The sequence below is a fragment of the Bos taurus genome, chromosome 10 (assembly GCF_002263795.3).
Source record: "Bos taurus isolate L1 Dominette 01449 registration number 42190680 breed Hereford chromosome 10, ARS-UCD2.0, whole genome shotgun sequence".
In the NCBI taxonomy this organism is placed as follows: Eukaryota; Metazoa; Chordata; class Mammalia; order Artiodactyla; family Bovidae; genus Bos; species Bos taurus.
Window position 1 is genome coordinate 59,543,944 of NC_037337.1, and position 18,770 is coordinate 59,562,713.

General features: G+C 38.5%; 1 pseudogene; it reads right to left on the bottom strand.

Moving 5' to 3' along the window:
• Positions 1–707: 707 nt before the first annotated feature.
• Positions 708–1,392, bottom strand: LOC101906715 (large ribosomal subunit protein eL32-like; annotated as a pseudogene).
• Positions 1,393–18,770: the final 17,378 nt, after the last annotated feature.

The window sequence follows — 18,770 nt, forward strand, 5'->3', positions numbered from 1 at the left end:
TATTTAGAGAAGAGTTACAGAATGAGCAAATCCATCTAAAACCAACTTTCTTTCTTGGCAGCTGAGGACTGAAGGGTATTGTTTTAAAAGCCATCTTTAAGGCTCCAGGTAACTCTGTTTTTCGGCTTCTGCTATCTATAGAGAATACACTTTCTCTCAGAGGACTAAAATATCATATGGTCTCTACCCTGTTGTTGGGGTATAGTTGTAACCACAGCTAGAATTTTATTAGTCTGAGTTTGATCTTTTCCTGTGTGTGTTCACTAGCTTAGTGATTTAACTGTTCTGAAATTACCAGAACCAAGCTCAGTAAGCTCCTGATTTGTACACTTGGAGGCTCCTTACAGGGTAAGAGCTGTGCTTTTTGGTTCTGCATCCCTAGCACTTTAGTACCCTGCCTGGAATGTAGTATTGTTCCATGAAATCACTCCTAGAGATAGACTCTGTCAAGAACTGTAAAGGGTCTGAGTTTTACCCTACTTGCAAGTTAAAAAGTTAGCCTGTCACAGTCTCATGGATGCTACTAGAAGACATAAGACTCCTGAGTCAGAGAGAAAGTAGCTAGTAGCATCTGCCTCTTTAAGTTGGTTCCCCAAGACCTAGTTTTCAGAGGGTGATGGAAATAGGGCCACTTAGCATCTGTACATGAAGAACTCTGAGCTTAGGGAATCAGAATCTTTGTTTTCCTTTGCAGAATTGTTATGGCTTTACATAACCAAATAAAACTCACACATGAGCTCTCTCTTCATTTCTTCACTGTGCCTCCTGGCATTGGGATTGGTGACTCACGCCAGCTGGGCTGCTCTTTCCATGATGGCTTTGAGGTTCTTGAAGGAAATGTGAGTCATCTCAGCACAGTAAAATTTGTTGCACATCAGAAGCACTTCCAGCTTTGTGATGTTACAGACCAGAAACTTCTAGAAGCCACTAAGCAGCGTGTGCTTCATTTTCTTGTTGCTACCATGACCAATCTTGGGCATCAAGATCTGGCACTTGAATCTTCTCTGTACCCTGTGGTCAATGTCTCTGGGTTTCTGCCAGTTACGCTTAATTTGGATATATCAGGCTGACTGGTGCTGGATGAAATTCTTGGTCTTCTTTTGGATGAGTTGGGGCTTCATAAAGTGTCTGAAAGCAGTCATGATGCCTGGTTGGAGATGGAAGCTACCTCCTCAGAACCTTTTATAATGGGTAGTCAACATGCCTACCCTTTACTCCAGAAGGACACATTATTGCCATCAAACATTCTTGAAAAGGTAGTCTGGGACAAGGTGCAGTCAGTGCCTCATTTATAAGACATGCAGAGATGGCAGTGGCCCTTGGAGAAACATCTCAAGAGATGGTTGAAGAAGCATGTGTAGGGCTCCGGGTCCCTGTCTCCGCCGCCGCCGTCCGCGCCTCCCGCCGCTGGCCCACCCGGCCCGGCCCGCGCCCCTAAAAAAAAAAAAAAAAAAAGAGATGGTTGAAGTGAGACAGAGGTAGCAGCAGTATGAAGTTCACTTGCTCTTGCCCACCCCAATCTCAGAGCCTCCAAGAGCAAGCAATTTTTCCAGTGTTTCTGAAAAAAGAAACACTCTGTTTCTTCTGCCTTCTACTTCTTTGGTAGGCCAATACTCTCTGTCTTGAATGCCTTTACCTATGTAAATATTATTCATCCTTCCAGATCAGAGTGAAACCCCAGGTCTCCTGTAAAGCATTCCCTGACCAGCCCAACTCACAGTGATTTCTTCTCCAATATTATAGAGTGATTATCATTATCTATATCAATCATATTGACACTTAGGAAGTAATAATAATATCAACAGCTCTAACATTTGTGCATCATTTTATGTTTTACAAAGTATTTTTACACAAAGCATTCCCTTTGACTTTCATAGCAATTTAAGAGACATGCATTGAAACATGTATATTATCATATGTGAAACGGATTGCTGGTCCAGTTTCAATGCGTGAGATAGGTGCTCAGGGCTGGTGCACTGGGATGACCCAGAGGGATGGGATGGGGAGGGAGTTGGAAGGGGGGTTCAGGATGGGGGACACATGTACCCCCGTGGCAGATCCATGTCAATGTATGGCAAAACCACTACAATATTGTAAAATAATTAGCCTCCAAATAAATTTATATTTTAAAAAGAGACATACAAAGGAAAATACTGTATTTTCAATTTACAGATAAGGAAAGGCAGAAATTCAGAAATGTGCCCAAGATTACCTAGTTAATAAACAGGTCATCAGATTTAGCATTAGTTTCCAGGTTCATAATGGCTGCACCATGCCATTTCTTGTTGCTCTTTAAACCCTCAAATGAATTTATTTCACACAATGTTAAGTCTCAGAGAGACTTGATAGTTTCCCTCCAGTCAAAGAGTAGAGGAAGAGATTAGAGTTACAGCGGAGTCTAGTGGCTAAGAATCCTGAGTCAGACAAAACTGCTGTGGCAATTTCTTGGGATCACCAGGTTTCCTTGCCTTCCAGAACACAGAGCTAAACCACATTTCCCAGGTTCCCTTGCATCCTAGATTTCTATCAGACTTGGTTCTAGCCCATGGGACGTGGGCAGAAGAAATGTCACTACCTCTAGGTCTGACCTTGAAACATCCTATTCAATCTTCTACGCTCTCTCTCCATCACTCCAGGCTGATTTATGGTGAAGAGATCTTGAAGCTACAACATGCTTAAGTCACAGGATGGAAGGGGCCTGTGTATATGAGTCACTGGTTAGAGGTGAGCTGCCTAAGAGAGCCATCTAATGAGGACCATATACACTGCACTTTGCCCCAAACAAGAAACATTTATTGTGTTACGTTGCTTATGATTTGGGGATTGCTAATACACTTGGGATTAAAGTCCAGTACTGCAATCTACCAGTCTGGCGTGACCTTCTGTGTGGTACTTAGCCTTTATTTACCCATTTTTAAGATAGAAATAATAACAGTACATATCTTATAGAATGCTTCTGAGAATCAAATGAGAGAACACATGCAAAGGACTAAACACAGTGTCTGGCATAGTATAAATACTATTTAATCAATAAGTATTAACTTTTCATGTTATTATTTCTAACACATTTTCTGCCGGTTCCTAGCAAAATTTTGAATTTCTGTCTTTCCAACTTGTCTTAGAAAAGACAGTCCGTCCTCTCACTCTGATTACTTTATGATAATGAGAATGAGAATGGCTCAGGGTTAGTCAGGGTTAGAGTCAGTCTGCCCACAGACCTCATTTTCTAGGTGTCCTGCCAATCCATTCTTTCCTGCCCCTATGGATTTAAAAGCAGGGGGAAGGGAAGTCACCTGGTTGCCTAGTGGTTAGAATTCCAGGCTTTCACTACTATGACCTGGGTTCAATCCCTGGTTGGGGAACTGAGATTCCACAGGCCACTTGACAAATATATATATATACACACACAAATTATAAAGCTATTTCCATTTGAAAAAATAAAAATCTTCTGAAACTTTCTGAAGATCATACTAGAAATACATATTTCTAACTAAAGGTGAAATTTGATAATTCTTAGTCTTAATATTCATAACAATTTCATCAGTTGTGTGGTTGGGTCATTTAAAACGATACAACTAAATCTTTGAAGTCAAAAAATTCTGTTCTTTGGGTGATAAGGATGTGTCAGTGTAAATTCATCAGTTGTAATAAATGCATGACTCTGATGGGAATTCCCTGGTGGTTCAATGGTTTGGACTCCAGGTTTGGACTCCAGGCCCAGGTTCCATCCCTGGTTGTCATGCAAGCTCTGCAATGTAGCCAAAGTGGAAAAAAAAGTATGACTCTGGTGAGGGATGTTCATAACAGGAGAGGCCAATCATGTGTGGAAGCATGGGGTATATGGGAACTCTCTGTAACTTTCCACTCAATTTTGCTGTGAACACAAAATTACTCTAAAAAATAACATTCTAGTCACCATTACTGAATTGAACTTATCATTGTAAATACTTTCTCTAATGGGATAATTATGTTATTAAAAAGACATTACCAGAGTTTTGTCTTGAGGTGGTTGGCACAGAGTATTCCCAGTACATTTTTTTTTTCTCTAGTTGGTGACAACATAAACTGAAGTACAGACTGAGCCACCTCTCTGACACTTGGGAAGCTGCTGACAGGACAGATGAAGGCCTGTCATGGTTGATTTCATTTTATGACGTGTAAATGTGTCCAGCCCACCCACAGCAGTTCAGGGAATTAAAAAAGGATCCCAGGGGTATGCAGCAAGAACACTTCTTGCATGATCAGATTGGGAAGGTAAAGAGCGCTTCTTTGAAGATTATGCTTAATGGCCCAGGGTTAAATATAGGCCATAGGATAAAGAGCACTTTTCATCCACCCTCCTGTCAATTATCCTGTTGCTTGCTCTCATCTTGTCTCCTGAGCAAGGAAACATGGGAAAAGTTATAGGCTCTGAAATCAGTCAGCCTTGATTCAAATTCCAGCTTGACACCTTGGCCAGATTTTAACTTTTCAGACATTTGCTTTACTCATCTGTAAAATAAGAATACCATAGCACTAACCAATGGTGAGTATCTAGGAATTTTTTTGTGCTTTGCTGTTGAAAGATTAAGAACAAGATTTTGTTATAAATTTGGAATAAGGAAAGTATACCAATCCAAAAAATCCCAAGGGACTAATCACAAGGCTGGTAACAGGATATTTGAGTACAAATAATCAATTTCTCGATTTCCCCAACCTCTCCTTAACCCCTTCACCCTTCTAATACTAAAAGTTATACACACTGGTTTGGAATATGAAATATTTTATCAAAATATACTCATTTTCCATGTTTTTAAGGAACTGTCATCTTGGGATTGCTGGTGGTTTTTTCCCAGTTGTTTACCATTAAACAGAAAGCCTATTGAGATATTTATAAACCCATTAAATTTGAAAAGTCATTTCTATTTTCTTTTTTTTTCCTGGCTATTTTCATTTTAAAACTGATTTACCATACAGTCTTATTCTAAGAAAAACTTTCAATGTGCTTACATAAAATATTCTGAAGTTATAATTTAATACACTTTTATCTGGTCCAAGTGCTAAGAGGTTTAGTCCAGTCCAGGTTAATCTGTGTTCCACAAAGCACAGTGGTTCAATTCTGGACCTAAGGAAGGTTTGATCTAAAACTTTGGCACTCTCTACCAGCTCAGAGAGATTCAAAGCCTTGGTTTGGCCTAGAATTGAACTAGTCCCTCCGGAAATCTCCAATGAGAATTTACCTAAAGAAGATAACATCAGACCGCGGTCTAAGTCAGGAATGAGAATTTTTAACTTTGATGCGTTCTACCTTCATTATTTTATTTATTTATTTGGCTGCACAGCATGAGGGATCTTTGTTCCCCGACTTGGGATAGAATCCAAGCCCCTTGCATTAGAAGCATGGAGTCTTAACGACTGGACTGCCAGGGAAGTCCCTACCTTCCTTATTTAAAAAGAAATTTAAAAAAAAAAAATTTTTTTTTAAGTAAATGCCAGATGCAGCAGAAGTAATACTCACACAATACTCATTTCCTCCCATCTCTGTCCAGCTTATAGCAGGTAGTTGGAGCCATGTGACTAGTTCTGGTCAGTGGGCTCTGAGAGGAACTGACATGTTTTGCTTCCAGGCCAAGGAAGAAAAAAAACCAGTGCTTGATTCTCTAGATTTCCTTGTTTTTCCACTCTGACTCAAGTGTTCTCATGGATCCTTGAATGATCATGTGGAGGAAAGCCCACTGCCTACCTTTTGGAACAGAAACAAATTTTGTTGTTTTAAACCACTGAGACTTTGGGGGTTGTTTTTCACAAGAATTTAATTTGTTTGTCCAATTCACAACAATTCTTTAAATGCAACCCATTCTTACACTCATCATGCTTTGGTACACAGTGTTCTAATAACTGGAAGGTCCTAGCACCTCAACCATCAATCCAGTTCCAACCACAGTATCTTCTTAAACCTGATTAAAGGCAACATGGCACATCAAGGAAAGGGTATGGGTTTCGGAATTTGCTAGGTTCAGGTTCTAATTTCTTAAAAGCTAAGTAACATAGGAAAACTTAGTTAACTTTTTTTCTACTCTGGTTTCCTCATCTACAAAGTGACAAAAATAACTTCACTGGGTATTTGTAAGATTAAATCACATTGGGGATATAAACTGCTTAGTGTAATGTTTGGCACGTAGGAAAAATACTAACTATTATTATTTCCAGGCCTCTACCACTCTAAATTCAGGTGTGTTTTCCCCTCACAGAGCACTTCTATTGCAACATTTAGTGTCTTCCATTTATTTTTTGCACCCATGTCTATATCCCCCATTCACCTATGAATAACCAGAAGTTAGCGGCATTGTCTGATTTTGTTTGCGGTTCTATTCCCAGCCTTGAGGTCTCCCTCACCATTTGTCCCTTCTATTGGATGCAGAGGAACCAGAGGAGGATACCAAGACCAGAAAAGGTGCTGGAGCCACCAGATGGAAGGGACTTGAAGCTTGAGTGCCTGAAAGACTGTGTGGGGGTAAATTTCCACTTACTTCATTTACCTCAGGCCAACCAATCAAACTGGACTGTGAGATTAATAAGAAATAATTACTGTGTTTGGCACTGGGATTTTGGATTGTTAATCACCTTCAGAGCCTTTTATTCATCCATTCAGGGCCGGGATAAAAAGCACTTAGGCAGCTTTGTACGCCCTAGTCATCACTCCCAATCTGTAAGTGCTTGAAAGAAGTAGATCCTCTTGTAGTGTTGAATCCTGGCTCCTGTTTTTTCCTCCACTTACTCCCTGACTGAGATCTAGCATGGGACTTGGTCAGTCTGCCACTGGAGAACTGAAGAATTGCAGTTATTTATGCCCACAAGGTGCCCTGTTCTGATAATAAGCAGTGCTTCCTGAGCCTAAGTTCCAATACTGGGCATAAAACTTAGTCCAGCTTTGGAGGTTTTTAGCTTAATATCCCAGAAGCACCTAAGAATGAAACCTTGCTTCATTTTTGCTGTGACTTGCACCAGAGTTATACCCCCTAATCTAGAGGCCATTACCTGCTAATTAACCACGGTGAGCATCAAAAGTCGGCTTTCTGTCTGATTGTAGTTGTGAGATGGGTGGGTCTGCACAAAATATCCTCCTGATGGTCCTCTCCAGCCTAGAGTAACAGTGCAGCTTCACATGGGCGTTCTGAGATTAGCACAGTTTAGGTGTCATCAGGTCTGCTTTTCCATTGGCATTTAGTATTTCAGTGAATGCTTTTTATTGTGACAAATATATTTTAACTGTAGGGTATAGCAAATAGGCTAATGGTTTTAGGGCCTTATTTTTTTTTTATGAGGTATGGACATACTACATTTAGGGCATGCTTGGCAGGCACACACATTATTTTATTGTGCTAAATCAAGTCTACTGGGACCTCAGCTTAACATTTGATGACTTAGTATGCAAGTTTGCCAAGGTCCGAGCAGTTGTCCTATTGCACAGTCACAATGTACACAAGCATTTAAAATACCTTCCTTCTTTAATCTCATTTTTGTCCTGTCGTCTCTCCTAATGTGCCTTGCTTCTATTTGCTGGCTTATATCTTTACTGTCCAGCCAAATAGACCAAGTCATTTCTAAAGAATGACTTTTATTGTTGAGTTTAAGGAAGTTACAAAATAAAATCAAACCTGTTGCAAGTAGGTACAAGTTGCCAATAGTCAATTTTCAGGAAAGCAGCTACTAGAATTAGTCTATCCTATACTCCTGGGCTTCCCTCATAGCTCAGTTGGTAAAGAATCCACCTGCAATGCAGGAGACCCTGGTTCAATTCCTGGGTCGGGAAGATCCACTGGAGAAGGGATAGGATACCCACTCCAGCATTCTTGGGCTTCCCTTGTAGCTCACCTGGTAAAGAATCCACCTGCAATGTGGGAGACTTGGGTTTGATCCCTGGGTTGGGAAAGGCTACCCACTCCAGTATCTTGGCCTGGAGAATTCCATGGACTATATAGTCCATGGGGTCAAAAAGAGTCAGACATGACAGAGTGACTTTCGCTTTCACATACTCCTGGCAGCAACAATGACAATAAAAGTCTTGCCCCACAGATGTCCTGGAAACACCCAGTTTCCCTCCTGGAAGGACAGAGAATTGCATTTTCACCCAAACTTTATTATCTATACTAAGGATGTTTGCAGATTCCAGTGAGATAGCTAACACTGAGTGTGAACTATATGCCAAACATTGTGCAGCACATTTTTACATACTCCTTTACACATTGCAGCATTTTCACAAGGTAGCATTTCACAGCATTTTCACAACTCTTATTATTATCTCCCCCATTTTACAGATAAAGAAACTGAGGTTTGGGTGCTTTAGGTAACTTGGTCAATGTCACAGTGTGTCAATTAGGATGAATTTGACTGAAAGAAATAAACACATATGAGGAGTGGTTAATACCAGTGCCTCTCATATTTTAATATACATAAGAATTATGTAGGATCTTGTTAAACTGCAGGTTCTAATTTAGTATACTGGGAATTGGGGGTGAAATTCTACCTTTTCAATAAGCAATCATGCGAATGCTGGTCTGCAGACCATACACTGAATAGTAAGTGTTTAACCGCAAGAACACTCATTGTTTACTTATTAATGAGAAGCTTGGAGTTAGGCAGATCCCGGATTGATTAAGCAGCTCTACAGTGTCTTTCAGGACACAGACTTTTTCCATTTATCTGATGTGCCATCATAAATAAGTTTTTTTATCCTAGGCCATTTCCTCAAGATGACCATCCCTGCTCCAAAGATGTCACATTTGTATGTGGCTAAAAATGAAGATCATTCCCCCTGAGACTGGGCACATTGCGAGCTCAAAAAAATATCTAGCAAGGAAGATATGGAAGTGGGTGAGAAAGGAGGTTGGGAAAATGAAGGGTAGGCATTAAACTTGTATGGCATAGCTAAGAAATAGTATAGCCAGAATTCAACCCATCTGTGTCCAAAGTTAACTACCTCACATCTCTTGAATTAACTGTAGCAGTTGTTGTTCAGTCACTAAGTTGTGTCCAGCTCTTTGTGATCCCATGGACTGCAGCATGCCAAACTTCCCTGTCCTTCGCTATCTCTAGGAGTTTCCTCAAATTCACGTCCATTGAGTCGCTGCTGCTATCTAACCATCTCATCTTCTGTCGCCCCTTTCTCCTTTTGTCTTCAATCTTTCCCGGCATCAAGTGACTTTTCCAGTGAGTCAGACTTTTCCAATGAGTCGGTTCTTCTCATCAGGTGGCCAAAGTATTGGAGCTTCAGCTTCAACATCAGTCCTTCCAAAGAATATTCAGGGTTGATTTCCCTTAGGATTGACTGGTTTGATCTCCTTGCTGTCCAAGGGACTCTCAAGACTCTTCTCCAGCACCACGATTTGAAAGCATCAATTCTTCAGCACTCAGCCTTCTTTATAAGGTCCAACTCTCACATCCATTCATGATGACTGGAAAAACCATAGCTTTGACTATATGGACTTCACTGAGATGATTTGAAATCATCTCAGAAGGCAAAACTGGAATGCCATTGTTTTAAACATGCTCGACTCTGATTACTTGTACCATGACAGCCTGAAGAGTGAATGTACTTTATGTGTATATTTTTAAAAAGGGAATGGATCTGTTTGGAACCTAGAGATGAAGAGCCAAATAAGCACAAGTCACAAAGATTCGTCTCAGTAGAAACCTGTTCTTCTGTGGAGCAGAGATAGTTCAGCTGGATTAGATGTACACATAAAAATATCCCTTAAATTAATGTCTCTTGACTCCATGCTCACCAGGAAATTTTCTGGTTCTTCATTTGATCTGCCAAGTAATCAGAAACCAGGAAGGGAGAGGGAGCTCCCCTGAAGTCTACAAGAGTTATTGTTTCTCTGAGAATACAAAGTTCCCACTGGAACTAAATGCTTGCACTTGGATAAACAGAAGAGCTCAGAGACATAGCCATTTTCAAGTTGAAACTTACTATGCAAAAAATGTGGATCCACTGATCATTGTAAAAGGAATACATTGCTTAGAAGACATTGGGAAAACTGGCTCCCCATTTTGGAGAAAATTTTTAAACAAAATTTCACAAAGACAATGTGATATGAAGTTCACATCAATTAGATTGGTCTCTTAGGGAACACATAGGAAGGTATTGACTAGAGCATTGTTTATGGTGCTGAGGAGTTGAAGGTAACCTGGGCGACCATCACTGAGAGAGTGGATAGGTTCAATGTGATGGATTAGAGATACCATATTACAAGAAATCAGCTTCCCTGGTGGCTCAGAATCCACCTGCCAATGCAGGAGATGCAAGAGACACAGGTTCAATCCCTGAGGCAGGAAGATCCCCTGGAGTAGGAAATGGCAACCTGTTCCAGTATTGTTGCCTGGAAAATCCCATGGACAGAGGAGCCTGGCAGGCTACAGTCAATGGGGTCACAAAGAATCAGACACGACTGAGCGACTGAGCACAGATAATGAGAACAGACCTTTAAAATATAGTACTTAATAACAAAAGATACAGAATGCAATATGATTCATGTAAACTAAAAACATAGCAGCACATACAAATATGCAGCTTGTATAACATTCAAATAAAAGACATACATTAAATTACCTACAAGGATGGGGAATAGGAATGGAGGATGATTATCACAAAAAAAAAAAAAGAATGGATAGATACATAAATAGGACAGAGGAGTCTTAGCAGGACCAATAATGATAACAACCAGTAACCGAATAATGTCATTAACTGAACCTTCTGCACTTGAGATCCAAGTAAGGACATTAGCATATGCAGGCAAGCACATACACAGACATAGTTATCTATATATACATATATAGATATAAATTATTAAAAGTTAAAAATGAACACATGATTCTTGTGTATTCACTACTTTTCTTATGATTTTGTATAGATGTTACCTTCAAAAATGAATCTCAGGGCCTGCAGTGAGTCAGAACCCAGGTGTGGAGACCCAGCAAAATCAGCCCCCTAAGTAATCCACCTTCCTAGTCCACAATCAACGTCTCTCTAACTGTAAGTTTGGAGATGCTAATTAGCTAATTATTAAAGCTGGATATCACCTTTCTGTCTAATTAGAATGTATCGTCCCTTTACTTCAGATAGAAAATTCATTTTTATTTCTACTCAGTTACTGTTTCTTTGTCTAATTAGTTCTTCATTTAATGGAATGAGTTAGACTGTTAATATCTTCTCATTTGCACTGTGTTCAAATTGTCACTGCTATTACTACCACAGGGCTTCCTTGGTGGATCAGAGAGTAAGAATCCGCCTGCAGTGCTGGAGACCTGGGTTTGATCCCTGGGTTGGAAAGATCCCCTGGAGGAGGGCATGGCAACCCACTCCAGTATTCTTGCCTGGAGAATCCCCATGGACAGAGGAGCCTAGCAGGGGCTACAGTCCTCAGGGTCGAAAAGAGTCGGACTCAAGTGACTGACTACCACAGATAATTACTACCACAGATAATTTTCCTGGCCAAGGTAGATTTTGGGGGGTTTGTGATGACAGATATACCTTTTTTTGTGTGTTTTAGAAATAACTCCTGATACTCTTTGAGGGAGTCGCATTTAAGGTGAGGAGACTATAAATAGAAAAGTAGCTCACTGAATTGTAAACTGGCATTTGGAATGGAAAAAAAGGGAGGAGGGAGTGTGTCCTTGAGTGGAAGAGACTTTGCATAAGAGGCCTACTGTTGTTTTAAATTAACCTTGATGCTATGATTTAACTCTTTGCTTCCAAGGACATTAAATAGGTTAATTTCTAACTAATGGGAATCCAAGGGTTACAGGGACAAAATTATGAAAATTCTTATGTCATGCTTGCATTTGAGAATTCTATAATCTAAAGTGCTGAGCAAAGTATCCAGAGAAATCCTTTTTTAGCCTGACTTTTTATAAAGGTAACTTGTAAGATATATAATGAAAATTTTAAGATAAACAGCTGTACAAGAAAAGAGAACTGTCAGACTACCTCCTTGATATAAAAATCCAAATAAATACACACATACTTTCATAAAAACCAACAGAGAACCTAGAACAGCTAAAAATGTAAGTGCCTACATGGTGTGTTTTTTATAGCTACAGTTCAGCTGTAAATTAACATTATGACTTTGTGGCTTTATGCTTTCTTCTTCTTAAAATGCCATTTATATGCATGCAGGTATAGCTCATACTAGTGACTGATGTTCTAGTTTGCCTCTAGGCTAGTCTAGCTGGGAATGAATTTTGTAAATGTCAGAAACTCCAGGCTTTTATCTCAGATAAGATATGGGGCCTAAATGCAAGATTATAACAAATTCTAACTGTCAACCCTCCATACAAAAATCTGTAAATAAACTCACTGCAGTTCTAGAAATAGGAAGTAGAATCAATTCAATCAAAATGCCAATATGAGGAAATCATTCAATAAAGTGAGTTCTTAGAGGAAGCATGATTTCCTAGACAAACAGAAAGGAAAATATTTGAAATCAGGATTACTAAATCAATGAAAATTGATGAAAATATGTGCCCCTTTAAGATTTTATTCAAGGATCAAGACGTATTACATTATTTAACCATTTGCTAAAAAAAAAATTAATACTCTACATGCTGTCATTTGTTTCCTGGTACTTTCCTACGAAATTTGAAATTGGAGGGGAAAGGCTTAGAGATTATTAGGGGCAGCCAACTCATGAAAATTACTTTGAAAAGATTCTACCTTGCACCTATTCTCCAGGCTTTAGGTACAGAAAGGGTTATAAATAAGTTAACTAATTTATCACCCAGATATTTTGAGTGAAAGGAAACACTGCTAATAAATATATAAGAGTAATAGATATAAATCAAGACTGTTCCAATCAAATTGGATGCATATAGTTTCTCTATTAGTCACCATGATGTTATTTCTGAGGGAGTAGATAGATTCTTAGCTGATGTCTGAAATTCCACGATCAAAGCTTTATTTCTTTGCCTTAAACCAACAAGGGATTGATTCAGTTTCCATAAAATTACTCCTAGGAAAAGTAATTTATATTTTAACATGAATAAACCTTTCAGATTCTTCCCAGAGGGAAAGTTTGGAAGGAGAGGAAAGGCCAGTCTAGAATTCTGGACTGTGTTGGACTGAGGTTAAAGAGAAAATACATGACATGAGGGTAGCTGGAGAAGTCTGAGGATGATCCTGACCTTAAGACCTAGCCTCAACTCAGAGAGTCACCCACAAGGAACCATAGTGGCCAGCCAAGCCTCAGTGGCCCAAAGGATCTATGCTCACCTATCCCTAAGGGACACATCTCTAGCAGAATATAAAGAATGAACTCCCACCTGCTGATGAATCACCTTGCTCCAAATAAGCTAGCTTACAAGCTCACAAGATAACTGCCATTTTTACAAAGTTTAGAGACTCCTTTATTTTCATCACACAGAACCAGCTAGAGAAAAGTCCCTGGTCAGACCACCAAGTTTTGATGGTTCCACACCCTGACATTCAGGAAGCACAAAGAAGTAGGAGGTGAAGAATTCCTGAGTTAACCCTACAAAGCATCCTTTCTTTTAAGGGATTGTTTTGCATTTCTTGACTCTGAGCAATTTACATCTTAGATTTCACTATTTAACGTGAATCCTTAGTATTGAAAACAACCACAAAATAAATAAATGAATAAATTAAAGTCTCTAGGCTGTAATTTGGGCCATTTTTGACCAGTAATTTGCATTTACCTCATCCTTGCTTTTCACAACAACAGGTTATACAAGCCAGGTAATAGCCAGTGACCACTCACTTTTTATGAATATATAAATGAACTGGAGGATGTCTCTGGAGAAGATTATAGGTTTCATGTAAAGCTGCTTTCAGAAATAAGGTCCTGAAATAGAAACTTACAATCTGAGCAGAAATCAAATGGCTCCAGGATGCTTGTGCCAAGTTGTCCTTGCCCAAATGTCTGCTAGGGCAAGTACACCGTCCATAAGTCACTGGAGAAATCAAAGAGTAAATAGAAAATACCTGAAGAAAAATGAAAATAGAAACACAACAACCCAAAACTATGAGATGCAGCAAAAGCAGTTCCAAAAGGGAAGTTTATAGCAATACAAGCCTATCTAAAGAAACAAAAAGAATTTCTAATAAAAATGCTAATGTCACATCTAAAGAAAGTAGATAAAGAAGAACAACAAAACCCAAAGACATAATAAAGATCAGAGCACATAAATAAAATAAAGGCTAGAAAAATAGAAAAAAATCAATGAAACAAAGAGGTTGTTTTTTGAAGAGATAAACAAAATTGATAAGCTTTTAGCCAGACTCATCAAGGGAAAAAGAATGGCCCAAACCAATAAAATTAGAAATGAAAGAGGAAAAGTTACAACCTATACCACAGAAATACAACAGATCATAAGAGATTGCCACCAACAATTGCAAACCAATTAAATGGACAGCCTAAAAGAACTGGATAAATACCTTAAAATGTACTATCTCCCAAGACATAATCAGATGGAAATAGAAAATATAAAGAGATGGATTACCAGTAATGAAATTGACTCAGCAATTTAAAAACTTCCAACAAACAAAAGTCAAGCACCAGATAGTTTTGCAAATGAATTCTATAAAATATTTAAAAAGGAGTTAACACCTATCTTTCTCAAACTATTCAAAAAAACTGACGGCAAAGGGACACTTCTGAACTCATGGCCTCTATGAGGCCATCACCCTGATACCATAACTAGGTAAAGACACCATAAAAAAGAATTATAGTCCAATTCCATTGATGAACACAGATGCAAAAATCCTCAACAAAATATTAGCAAACCAAATTCAACAGCATATTAAAGGATCACACACCACGATCAAGTGGGATCTATTCCAGGGAATTAAGAGTGGTTCACAATTTGAAAGTCAATCAGTGTGACACAGGATATCAATAAACCAAAGAATAAAAATCATATGATTTTCTCAGTAGATACAGGAAAAGCTTTTGACAAAATTCAACATCCATTTATGACTAAAAAATTCTCAACAAAGTGGGTACAGATGCAACATATTTCAACATAAAGAAGGCTATATATGACAAACCCACAGCCAACAACATTCTCAGTGGTGAAAAGCTAAAAGAATTTCTCTAGATCAGAAACAAGACAAGGATGTCCAATCTTGCCAACTTTATTTAACATAGTATCGGAAGTCCTAGCCACAGCAATCAGAGAATAAAAAGGGATCCAAACTGGAAAGGATGAAGTAAAACTGTCATTGTTTGAAGATGACATGACACTATATATAGAAAATCCTAAAGATGCTGCCAAAAGTTATTAGAAACAATAAATGAATTCAGCAAAGTTGAAGGATGAAAAATTAATACACAAAAATCTGCTGCTTTTCTATACAATAATAACAAACTATCAAAAAGAGAAATTAAGAAAACAATCGCATCTACAGTTGCATCAAAAAGGATAAAATACCTGGGAGTAAAGCTAACCAAGAAGATAAAAGACATGTACTTGGGAAACTATAAGACACTGAGGAAAGAAACTGAAGACAGTACAAACAAATGGAAAAATATACTATGTTCATGGATTAGAAGAGTTAATATTTTTAAAATAACTAAACCAACTAAGGCAATATACAGATTCAATGCAATTCCTATCAAAATGCCACTGGCATTTTTTGCAGAACTAAAACAAGTAATTATAAAATTTGTAACACAAAAGACCATGAACAGTCAAAACAATCTTGAGAAAGAACAAAGCAAGAGGTATCATGTACCTTGATTTCAAACTACAGTACAAAGCTGCAGGTGCTCATGCGTGCTGTCATGTCTGACTCTTTGCAACCTTTTGGACTGTAGACCACCAGGCTCCTCTGTCCGTGGGATTTTTCAGGCAAGAATACTGGAGTGGTTTGCCATTTCCTCCTCCAGGAGATCTTCTCGACCCAGGAATCAAACTCGCATCTCCAGCATGGCAGGCAGATTCTCTACCCCTGAGCCATCAGGAAAGCCCATAGTACAAAGCTACAGTAATCAATACAATCTGACACTGACACAAAAATAAACACATTGATCAGTGAAACAGAAGAGTCGAGAAATAAACCCACACACATATGGTAAATTAATCTATGACAAAGGAAGAAAACATAGGCAGTATGCTCTGACATCAGTCTTAGCAATATGTTTTTGGATATGTCTTCTCAGTCAAGGGAAACAAAAGTGAAAACAAGTGGAACTACATCGAACTAAAAAAGCTATTGCACGATGAAGGAAACTATCAATAAAACAGATAGGTAGCCTACTGAATGGGAAAAGATATTTACAAATAATATATCTGATGAGCGGTTAATATCCAAAATACACAAAAAACTCATACAATTCAACATTAAAACAACAAACAACTCTCAAACTGAGCAGAGGGAATTCCCTGATGATCCAATGGTTAGGACTCTGCACTTTCACTGCCAAGGGAATGTGTTCTATCCCTGTTAGGGAATGACAGTTTCATAAGTCATGCAGGAAGGCCCCCAAAATTAATAATTAATTAAAAAATTAAAAATGGGCAGAGGACATTAATAAATGTTTTCCAAAGAAGACTTAGAGATGGCCAACAGACATAGGAAAAATGCTTGACACCACTAATCATTAGGGAAACACAAATCAAAACCACAATGTGATATCACCTCATACCTGTTAGAACAACTATCATCAAAAAAACAAGAAATAACAAGTGCTTGTGAGAATGTAGACAAAAGAGAACCTTCTGTTGGTAGGATTATAAATTGGTACAACTGGAAAACCTCCTTTTGGGAGGTTCCTCAAAAATTTTAAATAGAACCGCCATATGATTCAGAAATTTCATTTCTGAGTATTTACCCAGAAACACTAATTCAAAAGAGATACATGCATTCTAGTGTTCACTGCAATATTATTTACAGTAGCCAGAATACAGAAGCAACCTAAGTGTCTATCAACAGATGAATGGACAAAGAAATTGTGGTATGTATGTATGTGCATACATATACACACACACAGAAATACTACTCAGTCATAAGAAAGAAGAAATTTTGTTATTTACAACAACATGGATGGATCTAGAGGATAGCAAACAAACAAAATAAAATGAAAACAGATTTATAGATACAGAGAACAAATGGGTGATTTCCAGCAGAAGCAGGTGAGTACTGGGCATAACAGGTGAGAGATTAAGAAGTGCAAACCTCCAGTTACATAACAAATGTAATATACAACATGAAGAATGTGGCCAATAATATTATAATAACTTTATATGGGGGCAGATAGTTACTAGATAACATGGTAATCATTTCCTAATAAATACAAATGTCAAATCATTATGTAGTACACCTGAAACTAACATAACATTGTATGTCAATTATATTTCTAGTGTTAAAAAATGCACCATCCATGAAAAGGCTAAGAACTGGGACCCAGCCTATAGTTAACCCACCTTGGTCACTGCCTAGAGCAGCTCCATCCAATAGAAACTTCTGCAATGATGGTCATCTTCTATATCTATGTTGTCCTACATGATAACTGTTAGCCATTTGTGCCTGTGGCACACTTGAAATTTGGCCACTGCAACTAAGGAAGTAAATTATTAGTTTATTTTATTTTAAATAATTTAATTTTATTTAACTTAATAGATTTAAATTATTTATGTTTAAATTAATTTAAATAGCCATCTATAACTAGCAGCTACCAAGGAAAGTCTAGAGGTTAAAGCAGCTGAATGAAAGCAATTTGGAAGTCACCTTTGAATTCAGCAGGGAATCTAACAAGTTAACATTTGATAAACCATATTTTAACCCTGTAAAAAACTGCAGTTGTTTCTATTAATTTCTCTCAAGTCTTGATATGGCCTTCTAGACCCTTCATGGTCTAGCCTTCTCCCCTCCCCTGCTTCTTCATCCATTCTTCTAGGATCTCAGCTCCTAGGATTCTACTCCTCCCTTACTTAGCTCTAGCCCTAGTGGCTCTTTGCAGCACTGCTGTTTCAGGGCCTTTCCACTGATACTTCTTTCTGTCTAGACCACTCTTTTCTTAGCTATATGTGTGGCTTACTCCCTCCCATCCTTCAAATTAATGCTAAAATATTATGTTCTCAGTGAGGACCTTCTTGATCACTTTATTCAGAATTGCAATGCCCACCACCACCCGGACTCCTTATCTCTTTTTGCAACTTTGTCTCTTTAGTGTTTATCTCCTAATATATTTGTAACATAATTCACTTACTTATTTTGTCTGTCTCCCCAGTTAGAATATGAGTTCCATGAGGGCAAGGATTTTCATATTTTTGTTCACTTCTGTAGTCCATGGTATGCTCATAAATATTTGCAACTGGCTCTTTGCAGGGGGAAATGCCCTGATTTGTAGTATTTGTCAATTTCTGTATTATAAATACACCTACTATTATGACCAACTTAGAGAGCATATTGAAAAGCAGAGACATTACTTTGCCAACAAAGATCCGTCTAGTCAAGGCTATGGTTTTTCCTGTGGTCATGTATGGATATGAGAATTGGACTGTGAAGAAAGCTGAGTGCCGAAGAATTGATTCTTTTGAACTATGGTGTTGCATAAGACTCTTGAGAGTCCCTTGGACTGCAAGGAGATCCAACCAGTCCATTCTAAAGGAGATCAGCCCTGGCTGTTCTTTGGAAGGAATGATGCTAAAGCTGAAACTCCAATACTTTGGCCACCTCTGCGAAGAGTTGACTCATTGGAAAAGACTCTGATGCTGGGAGGGATTAGGGGCAGGAGGAGAAGGGGACGACAGAGGATGAGATGGCTGGATGG